General features: G+C 46.0%; 1 protein-coding gene across 12 annotated transcripts in view; it reads right to left on the bottom strand.

Moving 5' to 3' along the window:
- The window catches only part of SFI1 (SFI1 centrin binding protein), a 127,235-nt gene extending 112,764 nt beyond the window's left edge, over positions 1-14,471 (bottom strand). For 7 of the 12 annotated variants that reach the window (XR_004031016.1, XM_030816141.1, XM_030816145.1 and 4 more), the window contains exon 1: positions 13,973-14,454. The gene's annotated coding sequence lies outside the window, so the exon portion shown is untranslated. Of the gene's footprint in view, positions 1-13,492; positions 13,657-13,972 lie in introns of those variants that run through there. The other 5 variants (XM_030816134.1, XM_030816139.1, XM_030816135.1 and 2 more) reach the window with 3 other exon arrangements.
- Positions 14,472-16,302: the final 1,831 nt, after the last annotated feature.

Genomic DNA, 16,302 nt, shown 5'->3' with positions numbered 1-16,302 from the left:
CTCCTGACCTCAAGTGATCTGCCCACCTTGGCCTCCCAAAGTGCTAAAATTACAGTGGTGAGCCACCACACCCAGCCTCATTGTGGCTTTGATTTGCATTTCTCTAATGATCAGTGATATTGAGCTTTTTTTTCATGTTTGTTCACCATATATATGTCTTCTTTTGAAAAGTGTCTGTTCATGTCCTTTGCCCACTTTTTAATGGGGCTGTTTTTATCTCATAATGTTGTAAATGCTAGATGTTAGACCTTTGTCAGATGGATAGAGTGCAAAAATTTTCTCCCATTCTGTAGGTTGTCTGTTTACTCTGATGATAGTTTCTTTTGCTGTGCAGAAGTGCTTTAATTTAATTAGAAATTAAACTAAATTTGTCAATTTTTGAATCTGTTGCAATTGCTTCTGGCATCTTCATCATGAAATCTTTGCATGTGCCTATGTTTTGAATGGTATTGCCTAGATTTTCTTCCAGGGTTTTTATAGTTTTGGGTTTTAAATTTAAGTCTTTAACCCATCTTGAGTTGGTTTTTATATATGGTGTAAAGAAGGGGTCCAGTTTCAATATTTGAATATGGCTAGCCAGTTCTCCCAGCACCTGTTATTAAATAGGGACTCCTTTCCCCATTGCTGGTTTTGGTCAGATTTGTCAAAGATCAGATAGTTGTAAGTGTGCAGTCTTATTTCTGGGTTCTCTATTCTGTTCCATTAGTCTATCTTTCTGTTTTTGCGCCAGTACCATTCCGTTTTTGTTACTGTAACCTTGTAATATAGTTCGAAGTTGGGTAGCATGATGCCTGCAGCTTTGTTCTTTTTGCTTAGGATTGTCCTGGCTATTCATGCTTTTTTTGTTCCATATGAATTTTAAAGTAGTTTTTTCTAATTCTGTGAAGAATGTCAATGGTAGTTAATGGTAATAGCATTGAATCTGTAAATTGCTTTGGGTGGTATGGCCATTTTCATGATATTGATTTTTCCTATCCATGAGCATGGAATGTTTTTCCATTTGTTTGTGTCACCTCTGATTTCTTTGAGCAGTGGTTTGTAGCTCTACTTGAAGAGGTCTTCCACTTCCCTTGTTAGCTGTATTCCTAGGTATTTTATTATTTTTGTGGCAACTGTGAATAGGAATTCATTCATGATTTGGTTCTCTGCTTGCCTGTTATTGGTGTACAGGAATGTTTGCAATTTTTGCACACTGATCTGTATCCTGAGGCTTTGCTGAGGTTGGTTATCAGCTTAAGAAGCTTTTGGGCTGAGATGATGGGGTTTTCTAGATACAGAATCATGTCATCTGCAAAATGTTATTTTCTAATAAAGGAAACTGAGAGGAGAGCGAGCCACACTCAGAAGTTGTGCCTGGTTCTTTCATGTCTAGATGCTTCAGCACCTTCAACTTCCCTTCACAAAAACACCAGTAGAGGCCAAGATTTCTTATTTTTCCTCAGATTAATTTTTATGGTTATCAGTGTTACTGTGTATAGTTTTCATTTTCTTTCTTTTCTTTTTTTAAAGACAGAATTTCTGGCCAGGCACAGTGGCTCACGCCTGTAATCCCAGCCCTTTGGGAGGGTGAGGCGGGCAGATCACCTGAAGTCAGGAGTTCAAGACCAGCCTGCCCAACATGGGGAAACTCCATCTCTACTAAAAATACAAAAATTAGCCAGGTGTGGTGGTGGGCACCTGCAATCCCAGCTACTCAGGAAGCTGAGGCAGGAGAATCACTTGAACCCATGAGGCAGAGGTTGCACTGAACCGAGATTGCACCACTGCACCACGGCCTGGGCGACAGAGCAAGACTCTCAGAAAAAAAAAAAAAAAAAAAAAAAAAAGACAAGCTTTCCCTGTGTCACCCAGGTTGGAATGCAGCAGTGCGATCATAGCTCACGGTAGCCTCGACCTCCTCAGGCTCAGGTGATCCTCCCACCTCAGCCTCCCCAAGTGTTAGGATTATAGGCATAAGCCACCATGCCTGGCCTTTTTTTCTTTCTCACGCTGCCATCCAGGGTCTCATGCTATTATCCAGGCTGAAGTACTGTGGCACCATCACAGCTCACTGCAGCCTCAACCTCCCATGCTCAAGCAGTCCTCCCACCATAGCCTCCCAAGTAGCTGGGTCCACAGGTATGCGCCACCATGCTCAGCTTTTTTTTTTTTTTTTTTTTTTTTTTGAGACAGAGTCTCGTTGTCGCCCAGGCTGGAGTGCAGTGGCGCAATCTCGGCTCACTGCAGGCTCCGCCCCCCGGGGTTCATGCCATTCTCCTGCCTCAGCCTCCTGAGTAGCTGGGACTACAGGCGCACACCACCTCGCCCGGCTAATTTTTTGTATTTTTTTAGTAGAGACGGGGTTTCACTGTGTTAGCCAGGATGGTCTCGATCTCCTGATCTTGTAATCCACCCGCCTCGGCCTCCCGAAGTGCTGGGATTACAGGCGTGAGCCACCGCGCCCGGCGCTCAGCTTATCTTTTATTATTTGTAGAGACAGGGTCTTGCTATATTGCCCAGGCTGGTCTCAAACTCCTGAGCTCAACTGATCTATCCACCTTAGCCTCCCAAAGTGCCTTTTTTTGTGTGTAGAGATAGGGTCTCACTCTGTCACTGAGGCTGGAGTGCAGTGGTGTGAACATAGCTGACTGTAATCTTTTTTTTTTTTTTTTTTTGAGACGGAGTCTTGCTCTGTCGCCCAGGCTGGAGTGCAGTGGCGCAATCTCGGCTCACTGCAAGCTCCGCCTCCCAGGTTCACGCCATTCTCCTGCCTCAGCCTCTCCGAGTAGCTGGGACTACAGGCGCCCGCCACCGCGCCCGGCTAATTTTTTGTATTTTTAGTAGAGACGGGGTTTCACCGTGGTCTCGATCTCCTGACCTCGTGATCCGCCCGCCTCGGCCTCCCAAAGTGCTGGGATTACAAGCGTGAGCCACCGCGCCCGGCCAGCTGACTGTAATCTTAAACCCCTGGCCTCAAGCAATTCTCCTGTCTCGGCCCCCCAAGTAGCTGGCACTACAGACAGGCACCACTGCACCTTGCCTAGTTTTCATTTTTTCTTTCTTTTCTTTTTTTTTTTTTTTTTTTTTTTTTTTCGAAACAGTCTTGCTCTGTTGCCCAGGCTGGAATGCAGTGGTGCAATCTAGGCTCACTGCAACCTCCACTTCCCGGGTTCAACCGATTCTCCTGCTTCAGCCTCCCATGTAGCTCGGATTACAGGAATGCACCACCACAACTGGCTACTTTTTGTATTTTTAGTAGAGATGGGGGGGTTTCCCCATGTTGGCCAGGCTGGTCTTAAACTCCTGACCTTAAATGATCTGCCCGCCTCAGCCTCCCAAAGTGCTGGGATTATAGGCATGAGCCACTGTGCCTGAGCCCATTTTTCATTTTCAATTGGTGATAATTTCTATTAAAAATATTCATTAGGAACTGAATACATTATGACATAGTTTTATTATTATTATTATTATTTTTTTAGTGCCAGGAATGGTAGTGTTGTGGGTTGAACTGTGTTCCCCAAAAAAGATTTGCTGAAATCCTAACCCCTGCTACCTGTGAATGTGACCTTATCTGAAAACAGTGTCTTTGCAGAAGTAATTTAGATGTAAGTTAAGATGAGGTCACATGGGAGTAGGGTGGGCCCTTAATCCAACACGATTTGTGTCTTTCTTAGAAGAGATACAGGGACAGACACACATAAAGAGGAGAATGCAATGTGGTGACAGAGGCAGAGATTAATGTATCTACAAGAATTGCCAAAGATCGCTGGCAACATCAGAAGCTAAGAGAAAGGCATGGAACAGATCCTCCCTTGAGCCTTCAGGGAGAGGATGACACCTTGATTCCAGACTTCTAGCCTCTAAAACTGTTAAAGAATAAACTTCTATTAATTTTAAGCCAACAGGTTTGTGGTACTTTGTTACAGCAGCCCTAGGAAGCTAATACAAGTAGTAAGATAGAAGAGTAAGATTTAAGTAGATGGTGGAGGCAAGCTAACAGGGTGAACACGTCCTATGTTGAGTAATTGTGATGCATTTACAAGGTGTTTCATTCTAAAAGAATGAAGTCACCCTTATAATCAAGGTCACATATTTCAATGACAATCAGACAAGGAATTAGCCAGTTTATCCATACAAAACGAATAATCCTTACTTACATCAAACCGATGTCCTAGTTTTTCTGATACTACACTCCAAGTAACAGAAGTCATCATAAGTGATTATTTCTACAAATAAACCAAATAGAAGGAGTATTCAAGTAATGATTTTTGGTGAAATGCTGCTATAATCAATGTGTCACTGCCTTGGGTTTCTGTCATAATGATCCTGTGGAATGTCCTTCGTGGTGAAGGACTCCCTTGTATTATATACTCTGTACCAGATTTGTACATGTCTGCCTTCCCCACTAAAATATAAATTCCATGAAAACAGGAATCATATTTGATCTTCTCTCCACTCTATCTCCAGCCTCTAAAACAACATCTGTAACCTCACAGATAAAATACACATATACTGGAAAAACTAGGACACAGGTTTGCTTTCAATAAGGACATGTATGAATATAAACTTGCTTATAAGTTGGAATATAATGATAATCAAATACAAAACATGGCCAACGATGGTGGCACACGCCTGTAATCCTAGAACTCTGGGAGGCCAAAGCAGGTGGATCACCTGAGGTCAGGAGTTTGCGACCAGCTTGACTAACGTGGTGAAACCCTGTCTCTACTTAAAAAAAAAAAAAAAAAAAAAAAAAAAGGTGGCATGGTGGCGAATGCCTGTAATCCAAGCTACTTGGGAGGCTGAAACAAGAGAATCACTTGTACCTGGGAGGCGGAGGTTGCAGTGAGCCAAGATCACACCACTGTACTCCAGCCTGGGCAACAAGAGCAAAACTCCGTCTCAAAAAAAAAAAAAAAAAAAAAAAAAGCAGTCCAAGAAAAACAAAAATTATTAGGTGCTGACTCCCAGTTAAAGATGTAGATTGACCTTCTAAGGTGACAGTAAAGAATACAAAGGAACAAACCATAAGGTTAAAGAGATGAGAGAAGAGATTATAGGACAGGAGGGATTTCCACAGGGTTTTACAAGAAAGGAAAATGAAGTGGCCTAACAGGTTTGAGGAAATGAAAAGCTTCAGAGTGGATACCAAAGGAAAGTGGGCCACACAGAATTCCAACCCTGTCAGACAGGGTATTCACGCCACTTCTGCTGTCCCGCTTCCAAAATTCTGGTAGCTAGATGGTACCTCTCAGGCAGGAGGCTGGAAAAGTCATCTCAGAAAACACTGAAAACTAACAGATCTCCAGATTCTGAGACCTGTGCCTTACTCTCCATCAATGAAAAAGCAGACTGGTCCCTAGATTACCCTAAAGTGAAGCCCATGAACTCACAAGTCCTGCTCAGACACTAGGAGCTTCCAACAAATTTCTCAGTTACGCCTTTTTTTTTTTTTTTTTTTTTTTTTTTTTGAGACGGAGTCTCGCTTTGTTGCCCAGGCTGGAGTGCAGTGGCTCAATCTCGGCTCACTGCAAACTCTGCCTCCTGGGTTCAAGCGATTCTTCTGTCTCAGCCTCCCGAGTACCGTCACACCTGGCTAAGCCAGACTGGTCTTGAATTCCTGACCTCAAGCGATCTGCCCGCCTCAGCCTCCCAAAGTGCTGGGATTACAGGCGCTCGGCCATAATCTCTCAGCTACACTTAAGTATAAACGGACAATCGAGAATCATAAAATATTTAGAAAAGACCTCCAACAAATAAAAAAGAGACCAAAATAAACCCAACAAAGTACTGATTAAGTGCTACCATCCATGATGAAATCTTGCTAAAAAATTGAACCTGGCTGGGTGCAGTGGCTCACGCCTGTAATCCCAGGACTTTGGGAGGCCGAGGCAGGTGGATAACCTGAGGTCAGGAGTTCAAGACCAGCCTAGCCAACACAGTGAAACCCCGTCTGTAATAAAAATACAAAAATTAGCCGGGCATGGTGGCAGGTGCCTGTAATCCCAGCTACTTGGGAGGCTGAGGCAGGAGAATCGCTTGAACCCAGGAGGTGGAGGTTGCAGTGAGCCAAGATCATGCCATTACATTCCAGCCTGGGTGACAAGAGTGAAACTCCATCTCAAAAAAAAAAAAAAATTGAATCTGAATATCATCCAGCCTCATCTAGAACTAAGTACAGTAAGTCCTCACTTAACGTCATTGATAGGTTCTTGGAAACTGCAACTTTAAGCACAATGATGTATAAAGAGACCAATTTTACCATAAGCTAATTGATATAAACAAGAGTTAAGTTCTTGTAACATATTTCTGGTCACAAAACATCACCAAACTTCTAAATAAAGATCGAAACCCTTTTAATATTAAACACTGAAATAAATGTGAGCTATACATATATGTACAAAAGATTCAGAAGAACAAGTAAGATAATTATTTACCCACTTATTCCAGTTCAGGGTCAAGGTTGGCTAGAGTCTATCCTGGCAGCTCAGGGCACAAGGGGGGAAGCCACCCTGGACAGGATGCCATTCATGGCATTGCATACTCGCACATACACTCACTCACACTAGGATCATTCAGACATGTCAATGAAGCTAATGTGCTTATCGTGGGACATGGGAGGAAATCAGAGCATCTGGCAAAAACCCACACAGGCATGAGGAATATGCCAACTACAGACAGACAGTGGACCCATCCAGAATCGATTTTTTCTTATCAATGTTATGTTTTAACAAAATGTTGAGAGTACCACACAATCAAAAATGTATAGACTACAATCAAAATAACATCCATAGAGAGGTACTCTGCTACGCATTAGTGCTAAGCACTTTTCATGAACTACCTACTTTAATATAACTACCTCAGCAAGTGGTTATCAACTTCATTTTATAGATGGAGGGCTCAAGGTTCCCAGCTAACAAGTGGTGGAACTGGGACTAGTATAGGCAGACCTCAGAGAGATTGAGAGTTCAGCTGCAGACCACATAAAGCCAGTGACATGAATTTTTTGATTTCCCAGTTCATATAAAAGTTATGTCAGCTGGGCACAGTGACTCACACCTGTAATCCCGGCACTTTGGGAGGCCAAGGCAGGTGGATCACCAGGTCAGGAGATCGAGACCATCCTGGCTAGCACAGTGAAACCCCATCTCTACTAAAAATACAAAAAATTAGCCGGGCATGGTGGCGGGCGCCTGTAGTCCCAACTACTCAGGAGGCTGAGGGAGGAGAATGGTGTGAACCCGGGAGGTAGAGCTTGCAGTGAGCCAAGATCGCACCACTGCACTCCAGCCTGGGCAACAGAGAGACACTCCGTCTCAAAAAAAAAAAAAAAAAAAAAAAAAAAAAGAAGTTATGTCTACACTTGTAGTTAAGTGTGCAATAGCATTGTCTAAAAAACTAATGTACATACCTTAATTTAAAAATACTTTGGCAGGGGCCGGGCGCGGTGGCTCACGCTTGTAATCCCAGCACTTTGGGAGGCCGAGGCGGGCGAATCACGAGGTCAGGAGATCGAGACCGCGGTGAAACCTCGTCTCTACTAAAAAATACAAAAAAATTAGCCGGGCATGGTGGTGGGCGCCTGTAGTCCCAGCTACTCGGAGAGGCTAAGGCAGGAGAATGGCGTGAACCTGGGAGGCGGAGCTTGCAATGAGCCGAGATTGCGCCACTGCACTCCAGCCTGGGCGACAGAGCGAGACTCCGTCTCAAGAAAAAAAAAAAAAAATACTTTGGCAGGGCACAGTGGCTCACGCCCGTAATCTCAGCACTTTGGGAGGCCAAGGTGGGCGGGTCACGAGGTCAGGAGTTCAAGACCAGCCTGGCCAATATGGTGAAACCATGTCTCTACTAAAAATACAAAAATTAGCTGGTGGTGGTGGTGGGTGGCTGTAATCCCAGCTACTCGGGAGGCTGAGGCAGGAGAATTGCTTGAACCTGGGAGACAGAGGTTGCAGCAAGCCGAGATCGCACCATTGCATTCCAGCCTGGGCGACAGAGCAACACTCAGACTCAACAAAAAACAAAAGCCACTTTACTGGGCAGGCACAGTGGCTCACACCTGTTATCCCAGCACTTTGGGAGGCCCAGGCGGGAGGATCACCTGAGGTCAGGAATTCGAGACCAGCCTGGCCAACATGGCAAAACCCTGTCTCTACTAAAAACACAAAATTAACTGGGTGTGGTGGCAGGTGCCTGTAATTCCAGCTACTCAGGAGGCTGAGGCAGGAGAATTGCTTGAACCCAGAAGGTGGAGGTTGCAGTGAGCCAAGATCACGCCATTGCATTCCACCATGGGCAATGAGATGAAACTGTCTCAAAAATAAAAATAAAAATAAATAAAAACACTTTATTGCTAAAAAATGCTAACAATTATCTGATTCTTCAGTGAGTTGTAATATTTTTGCCAGCAGAGGGTCTTGCCTCCATGTTAATAGCTGCTGACTGATCAGGGTAGTGATTGCTGAAGGCTGGAGTGGCTGTGGCAATTTCTTTTTTCTTTTTTTTTTTTTTTTTGAGACAGAGTCTCACTCTGTGGTGCGATCTCGGCTCCTGGGTTCAAGCGATTCTCCTGCCTCAGCCTCCCGAGTAGCGGGTATTACAGGTGCCCGCCACCACAACTGGCTTTTATATTTTTAGTAGAGTCAGGGTTTCACCATGTTAGCCAGGCTGGTCTTGAACTACTCACCTCAAGTGATCGCCCACCTCAGCCACCCAAAGTGCTAGGATTACAGGCATGCGCCACTGCATCCGGTGGCTGCGGCATTTTCAATTTTTTTTTTTTTTAAGATGGAGTCTCATTCTGTTGCCCAGGCTGGAGCACAGTGGCGCCATCTGGGCTCACTGCAACCTCCACCTCCTGGGTTTAAGCGATTCTCCTGCCTCAGCCTCTGGAGTAGCTGGGACTACAGGCGCACACCACCGTGCCTGGTTAATATTTGTATTTTTAGTAGAGACGGGGTTTCACCATGTTGGCCAGACTGGTCTTGAACTCCTGACCTCAGGTAATCCACCCACCTCAGCCTCCCAAAGTGCTGGGATTACAGGCTTGAGCCACCGCACCCAGCCTGGCAATTTCTTAAAATAAGACAATAGTGATGTGTGTCACATCGATGGACTCTTCCTTTCATCAAAGATTTCTCTATAGCATGTAATGTTATTTAATAGCATTTTACCCATAGTAGAACATCTTTCAAATTGAAGTCAATCCTCTCAAATCCTACCACTGCTTTGTCAACTAAGTTTATGTAATATTCTAAATCCTTTGCTGTCATTTCAGCAATGTTCACAGCATCTTCACCAGGTGTAGGTTTCAACTCAAGGAACCACTTTCGCCAGGCATGGTGGCTCACACCTGTAATCCCAGCACTTTGGGAGGCTGAGAGATGGAGACCATCCTGGCTAACACAGTGAAATCCTGTCTCTACTAAAAATACAAAAAATTAGCCAGACGTGGTGGTACATGCCTGTAATCCCAGCTACTCGGGAGGCTGAGGCAGGAGAATCACTTGAACCCGGGAGGCGGAGGTTGTGGTGAGCACTTTGGGAGGCCAAGGCAGGAGGACTGCTTGAGGCCAGGAGTTCAAGACCAGCCTGGTCAACTAACAAGACCCTCATCTCAAAAAAAAAAAAAATTAGCAAGGCATGGTATTACACACCCAGGTACTCAGGAGGCAGGAGGCTAAGGCAAGAGGATCACTTGCGCCTAGAAATTCAAGTCTGCAATGAGCCATGATCACTACTGCATTCCGGCCTGGGCAACAGAACAAGACCCTGTCTGAAAACAAAAACAGAAACAAGGCCGGGCACAGTGGCTCAGGCCTGTAATCCCAGCACTTTGGGAGGCCGAAGCAGGTGGATCACATGAAGTCAGGAGGTCAAGAGTGTGCCATGCACTCCAGCCTGGGCAACAAGAGTGAAACTCCGTGTCAAAAAAAGAAAAGAAACCACTCCTCATCCATCCAAGTTTTATCATGAGGTTGCAGCAATTGATCACATTTTCAGGCTCCCCTTCTAATTCCAGTTCGCTTGATTCTTCTATCACATCTGCAGTTACTTCCCCCACTCGGGTCTTGAGTCTCTCAGTTATCCATGGGGGTCTGACTCAACTTCTTCAAACTCCTTTTAATGATTTTTTTTTTTTTTTAGATGGAGTCTTGCTCTGTCGCCCAGGCTAGAGTGCAGTGGTGCAGTCCTGGCTCACTGCAACCTCTGCCTCCTGGGTTCAAGAAATTCTCATGCCTCAGCCTCCTGAGTAGCTGGGATTACAGGCGCCCACCACCACACCCAGCTAATTTTTGTATTTTTAGTAGAGACAGGGTTTCTTCACGTTGGCCAGGCTGGAACTGATATTTTAACCTCTTCCCACAAATCATGAATGTTCTTAATGGCACCTAGAATGTTAAATCCTTTCCAGAAAATTTTCAATTTACTTTGCCCAGATCCATCAGAGGAATCACTACCTATGGCAGCTATGGCCTCACAAAATGTATTTTTTTGTTTTTTTTTTTTTTTAATATGGAGTCTCGTCACTCTGTCATCCAGGCTGGAGGGCAATGGCGCAATCCTGGCTCACTGCAACCTCTGCCTCCTGGGTTCAAGTGATTCTCCTGCCTCAGCCTCCCCAGTAGCTGGGATTACGGGCGCCCGCCACCATATCTGGCTAATTTTTTCTTTTTTTAGTTGAGACGGGGTTTCACTATGTTGGCCAGGCTGGTCTCAAACTACTGACCTCGTGATCCGCCCACCTCGGCCTCGCCTCCCAAAGTGCTGGGATTACAGGCATGAGCCACCATGCCCAGCCCACAAAATGTATTTCTAAATAATGACTTGAAAGTCAAAATTACTCCTTGAACCATGGGCTGTAGAATGCATACTGTGTTAGCAGACATGTAAAGTAACATTAATCTCTTTGTACATCTTCATCAGAGTTCCTTGGTGACCAAGTGCCTTGTTAATGACCAGTAATATCTTGAAAGGAATCCTTTTTTCTGAACAGTAGGTCTCAATAGCAGGCTTAAAATATTCAGTAAACCACACTGTAAACATGATGTAAAGACATTCAGTAAATAGACATGTGGTCATCCTGGGTTTGTTGTTGCATTTACAGAGCATAGGCAGAATAGAGTTAGCATAATTCCTAAAAGCCCTAGGAGTTTTGGCATGGTACAGGAGCATTAGCTTCAACTTAAAGTCACCAGCTGCATTAGCCCCTAACAAGAGAGGCAGCCCGTCCTTTGAAGCTTTGAAGCCAGGCATTGACTTCTCTCCAGCCATGAAAGTCCTAGAATGGCATCTTCTTCCAGTAGAAGGCTGTTTCCATCTACACCGAAAATCAGTTGTTCAGTGGAGACACTTTCATCAAAAATCTTAGCTAGATCTTCTGGAAAACTTGCTGCCATACTTTGCACTTTGATGTTATAGCGATAGCTTCTTTCCTTAAACCTCAGCCAGGTGCTGTGGCTCATACCTGTAATCCCAGCACTTTGGGAGGCCAAGACAGGAGGATTGCCTGAGGCCAGCCCAGTCAACTAGCAAGACCCTCATCTCAAAAAAAAAAAAAAATTAGCCAAGCATGGTGTCACACACCCAGATACTCAGGAGGCTAAGGCAGGAGGATCACTTGCGCCTAGAAGTTCAAGGCTGCAATGAGCCACGATCGCCACTGCACTCCAGCCTGCACGACAGAACAAGACCCTGTCTCAAAACAAAATCAAGGCTGGGCGCGGTTGCTCACGCCTGTAATCCCAGCACTTTGGGAGGCCGAGGTGGGCAGATCACGAGGTCAGGAGATCCAGACCATCCTGGCTAACACGGTGAAACCCCGTCTCTACTAAAAATACAAAAAAATTAGCCAGGCGTGGTGGCGGGCGCCTGTAGTCCCAGCTACTAGGGAGGCTGAGGCAGGAGAATGGCGTGAACCCGGGAGGCGGAGCTTGCTGTGAGCAGAGATCGCTCCACTGCACTCCAGCCTGGGTGACAGAGCGAGACTCCGTCTTAAAAAACAAACAAACAAACAAAAAAAAACCAAAAACAAGGCTGGGCGCAGTGGCTCAGTCCTGTAATCCCAGCACTTTGGGAGGCCAAGGGGGGGTGGATCACATGAGGTCAGGAGTTCAAGACCAGTCTGGCCAACATGGTGAAACGCCCTCTCTACTACTAAAAACACAAAATTAGCTAAGCATGGTGGCGGGCGCCTGTAATCCCAGCTACTCAGGAGGCTGAGGCAGAAAAATCACTAGAACCCAGGAGGTGGGGGTTGCAGTGAGCTGAGATGGTGCCACTGCACTCCAGCCTGGGCGTCAAGAGTGAAACTCGGTCTCAAAACCAAAATCAAACCAAACAAAAACCAACCCTTGCTAGCTTCCAACTTTTCTTTTTTTTTTTTTTGAGACAGAGTCTCACTGTCGCCCAGACTACAGTGCAGTGCACTGATCACAGCTCACTGCAACCTCCACCTCGTGGGCTAAAGTGATTCTCCTTCTGAGTAGCTGGGACTATAGGGACGCACCACCGCGCCCAGCTAATTTTTGTATTTTTAGTAGAGGCGGGATTTCACCTTGTTGGCCAGGCTGGTGATCCGACCACCTCAGCCTCCCAAAGTGCTGGGATTACAGGCATGAATCACTGCCCCTGGCCAGCTTACAACTTTTCTTCTGCAGCTTGCTCATCTCTCCCAGCTCTCATAGAATTGAAGAGAATTAGGGCCTTGCTCGAAATTAGACGTTGGTTTAAGAGAATGTTGTGGCTGGTTTGATCTTCTATCCAGACTACTAAAACTTTCTCCATATCAGCAATAAGGCTGTTTAGCTTTCTTATCCCTGGTGTGTTCCCTGGAGTAGCACTTTTAATTCGCTTCAACAACTTTTTCTTTGTATTCACAACTCAGCTGTTTGGTACAAGAGGCCTAGCTTTCATGTTATTTCAGTTTTTGATGTGCCTCCTTCACTAAGCTTAGTCATTTCTAGCTTTTGATATAAAGTGAGAGACATGGAACTCTTCCTTTCACTGGAACACTTAGGGGCCACTGTGGGGCTATTCATTGGCCTAATTTCAATATTGTTGCCTCTCAGGCTACAAGGAGGACCGAGAGGGAGGAGAGAAACAGGGAACTGGCAGGTAGGTGGAGCAGTCAGACATAACGCTTAAGTTTGCTGCCTTACACCAGTGAGGTTCGTGACCACCTAAAACAACTGCAATCATAACATCAAAGATCACTGATCACAGATCACTGTAACGGTATACCTGAAATAAAAAGTTTGAAATATAGCGATAGTTACCAAAGTGTGAGTGACAGGAAGTGGGCACATGCTATTGAAAAAATAGTAGTTCGGTGCAGGGCTGCTTGCTACAAACTTTCAATCTGTAAAAAACACAGTAACTGTGAAGTGCAATAAAGCGAGGTATGGCTGTACTCAAGTCCCTCACATCATTCATTCAACAAATATTTACAACACATCTACCCAGCAGTTAAGAAACCTTAACAGCCTCCCATAAAATAAAAACAGGTACCCACCTCCCACGCGGGGAAGGCTTCAAAGTTTGTTTACTGCGTTACTCCCTGCGGGCTCAGTGGGGGTAAGGTCGCCCATATACCAGCCCTTCCGCTCCCGGGCCACGTAGCCGGGAGGAAGAAACCCCTGATTTGGATCCGCGCACGCTAAGGAGCATTGCGTGGACTCAAGCACTGGCCAGGAACTCACTAGACGCCTGGGAGGATGCGGTGACCCCGGGGCGGAAGACAAGAAGCCCAGAAGACGCGGCGGGAGAGGATGGCAGGCTCCGGGCCCCGTCCTGCGACCTCTTGTCGCACTTCCTCCATTCCCGCACCACAGACCCGCAGGGAGACAACATCACCTGCACTTTCAGGGGAGGAAGCGGAGGCTCGGACAGATTTCACCGGGCTCGGAGGGACCCGACTGAGTTCCTTGCCGGGCTCACAGCCGGAAAGGCCGAGCCCAGAAGAGGGTGGGAACGTTAGGGCCGGGCCTCGTACCTGGGGAAGCCGAGCCACCGGGCCTGACGCTGGGAGAAAACCCGGCGGTATAGGGCGGTCAGAGACCTGCTTCCTAACTTCAGCGCGGTCCACGCCCGTCTCAGCGCTTCGCGCGCCTGTGGACGCCAGTCTCGTGCGGGCCCGCCCTCGTCTCCACGGCGACGCGGCGGGCACGAGGACCACCCCGCCCAGACCCCGGGACTTGCGCAGCCTCAGTCGGGTAGATGGCGCACCTCGGGTTGCTTTGCAGCAGCGGCAATGAGAGTCGGTTTCGAGGGGCGTGGAGCATGCACCCTCTGGGCATCCCCACCGAGGGTTCTTTCTCTCCTTGGCTCGCCAGCTTCTCTCTGAGCTCAGCTTGCTACTGTCCCTCTTAGACAAGAGAAGTGGGAGGTATTCCGAGGCAGAACCCCGAGTTACGCCGCCCGCGGCCGAGCACTAAGGATGAGGTTCCAGCTGGGAGGCGGCTGCGAACGAAAGTCCTCCCTCCCTCACTTCCGGACTCGTGCGTGAGCCTCTGGCTTTTGGTTCACAGGGAGTGGAAACCGGAACCGGTGGAGTATGACCCGCCCATGCGTGGACCCGGCAGGTTGCTACAACTTGCACTTGGAGGGGAGAGGTCCCATGGCCCCCGAATTAGAAATGCCAGGCTTATCTCTTTTTGTAACCCTTCATTTTAAAATGTAATTAATAAGCACTCCTTTTTGTTAAAATTTTCAATTTGGGCCAATCCTAATAATCTTAAAAATGGGAGTGGGAGGGGTAAGTGGAACTTTTGAAATACTTTTTTACGTGCTTTGTAAAACATTTGAAAGCATGTGAGATTCCTGGTGCAGACACTAAAAGCAGTAGTTATTTACTTGAAAGATTTTACGCTAAAAACAGGAAAATTAACTTGTTGAGTGTCTCGGAGTTAGAATCACAGATAATCTGTATTTTTGCCCTATTTTCTACATGCTAATCTTTGCAATTAAAACATTTATTATTTATTTTTTGATAAGGAGTTTCCCTCTGTCGCCCAGGCTGCAGTGCAGTGGCGTGATCTGGGCTCACTTCCACCTCCACCTCCCAGGTTCAAGCTTTTCTCCTGCCTCAGCCTCCCAGGCGCACGCCACCACGCCCGGCTAATTTTTGTATTTTTTTTTTTTTATTTTTGATAGAGACGGGTTTTACCATGTTGGCTAGGTGTGTCTCGAACTCCTGACCTCAGATGATCCACTCGCCTCGGCCTCCCAAAGTGCTGGGATTACAGGCATGAGCCACCACCGCACCTGGCCCTAAATTATGTTTTATATGGTGAAACCTCATCGCTACTAAAAATAAAATTAAAAAAATTAGCCAGGGGTGGTAGTGGACACCTGTAATCCCAGCTACTGGGGAGGCTGAGGCAGGAGAATCGCTTGAACCCAGGAGGTGGAGGTTGCAGTGGGCCGAGATCGTGCATTTGCACTCCAGCCTGGGCAACAAGAGCAAAACTCTGTCTCAAAAAAAAAAAAAAACAAAACGTAATTTAAAAGGAGTTCTACTTTAGCGGACATCAATGCCAATGTTTTAGGGACAACTTTTATCTGAAGTTAATGTGGCCAAGTAGTTTTAAAATAATTTAGTAAGCTTCAAGGTTGTAATTAACAGTATAACTAAAATATATATACTGTAATGTAGCCTAAGTACTTTTATATAATCATGTAGATTTATATAAATTATATATTTAGGATAAGTCAATAAGCATTCTTTCTAGATGATTTGAGCTAATTTCCTAATGCTTTCTTCCTGTCATGTGCATTTACCATCCTCAGCTTTGACAAATTTAGGAGGGATGAAAGGCATTTCCATTTGAGTTACAATGAAAATAGTCCTGTCAGGAAAGATTAGAAGATAATAGTATATAATAATAGCTAGGACAAGGACATCTTAGAGGCTGGGCACGGTGGCTCACACCTGTAATCTGAGCATTTTGGAAGGCTGAGCCGGGAGAATTGCCTGAGCCCAGTAGTTCAAGAACAGCCTGGGCAATATAGTGAGACCCCCATCTCTACAAAATATAAAAAATGTGACCAGGCGCGGTGGCTCACACCTATAATCCCAGCACTTTGAGAGGCCAAGGTGGGTGATCACTTGAGGTCAGGAGTTTCAGACCAGCCTGGCCAACATGGTGAAACCCCGTCTCTACTACTAAAAATACAAAAATTAGCCAGGCATGGAGTCACGAGCCTGTAATCCTGGCTACTTCGGGGGTTGGGGCAGGAGAATCGCTTGAACCTGGTGGGGGTGGTTGCAATAAGCCAAGATTCTGCCACTGCACTCCAGCCCGGGTGACAGAGCGAGACTCT

Source organism: Nomascus leucogenys, chromosome 7b (assembly GCF_006542625.1).
Source record: "Nomascus leucogenys isolate Asia chromosome 7b, Asia_NLE_v1, whole genome shotgun sequence".
Taxonomy (NCBI): domain Eukaryota; kingdom Metazoa; phylum Chordata; class Mammalia; order Primates; family Hylobatidae; genus Nomascus; species Nomascus leucogenys.
The sequence above is the reverse complement of the archived record's forward strand: the minus strand, read 5'-3'. Positions and strand labels throughout refer to the sequence as shown.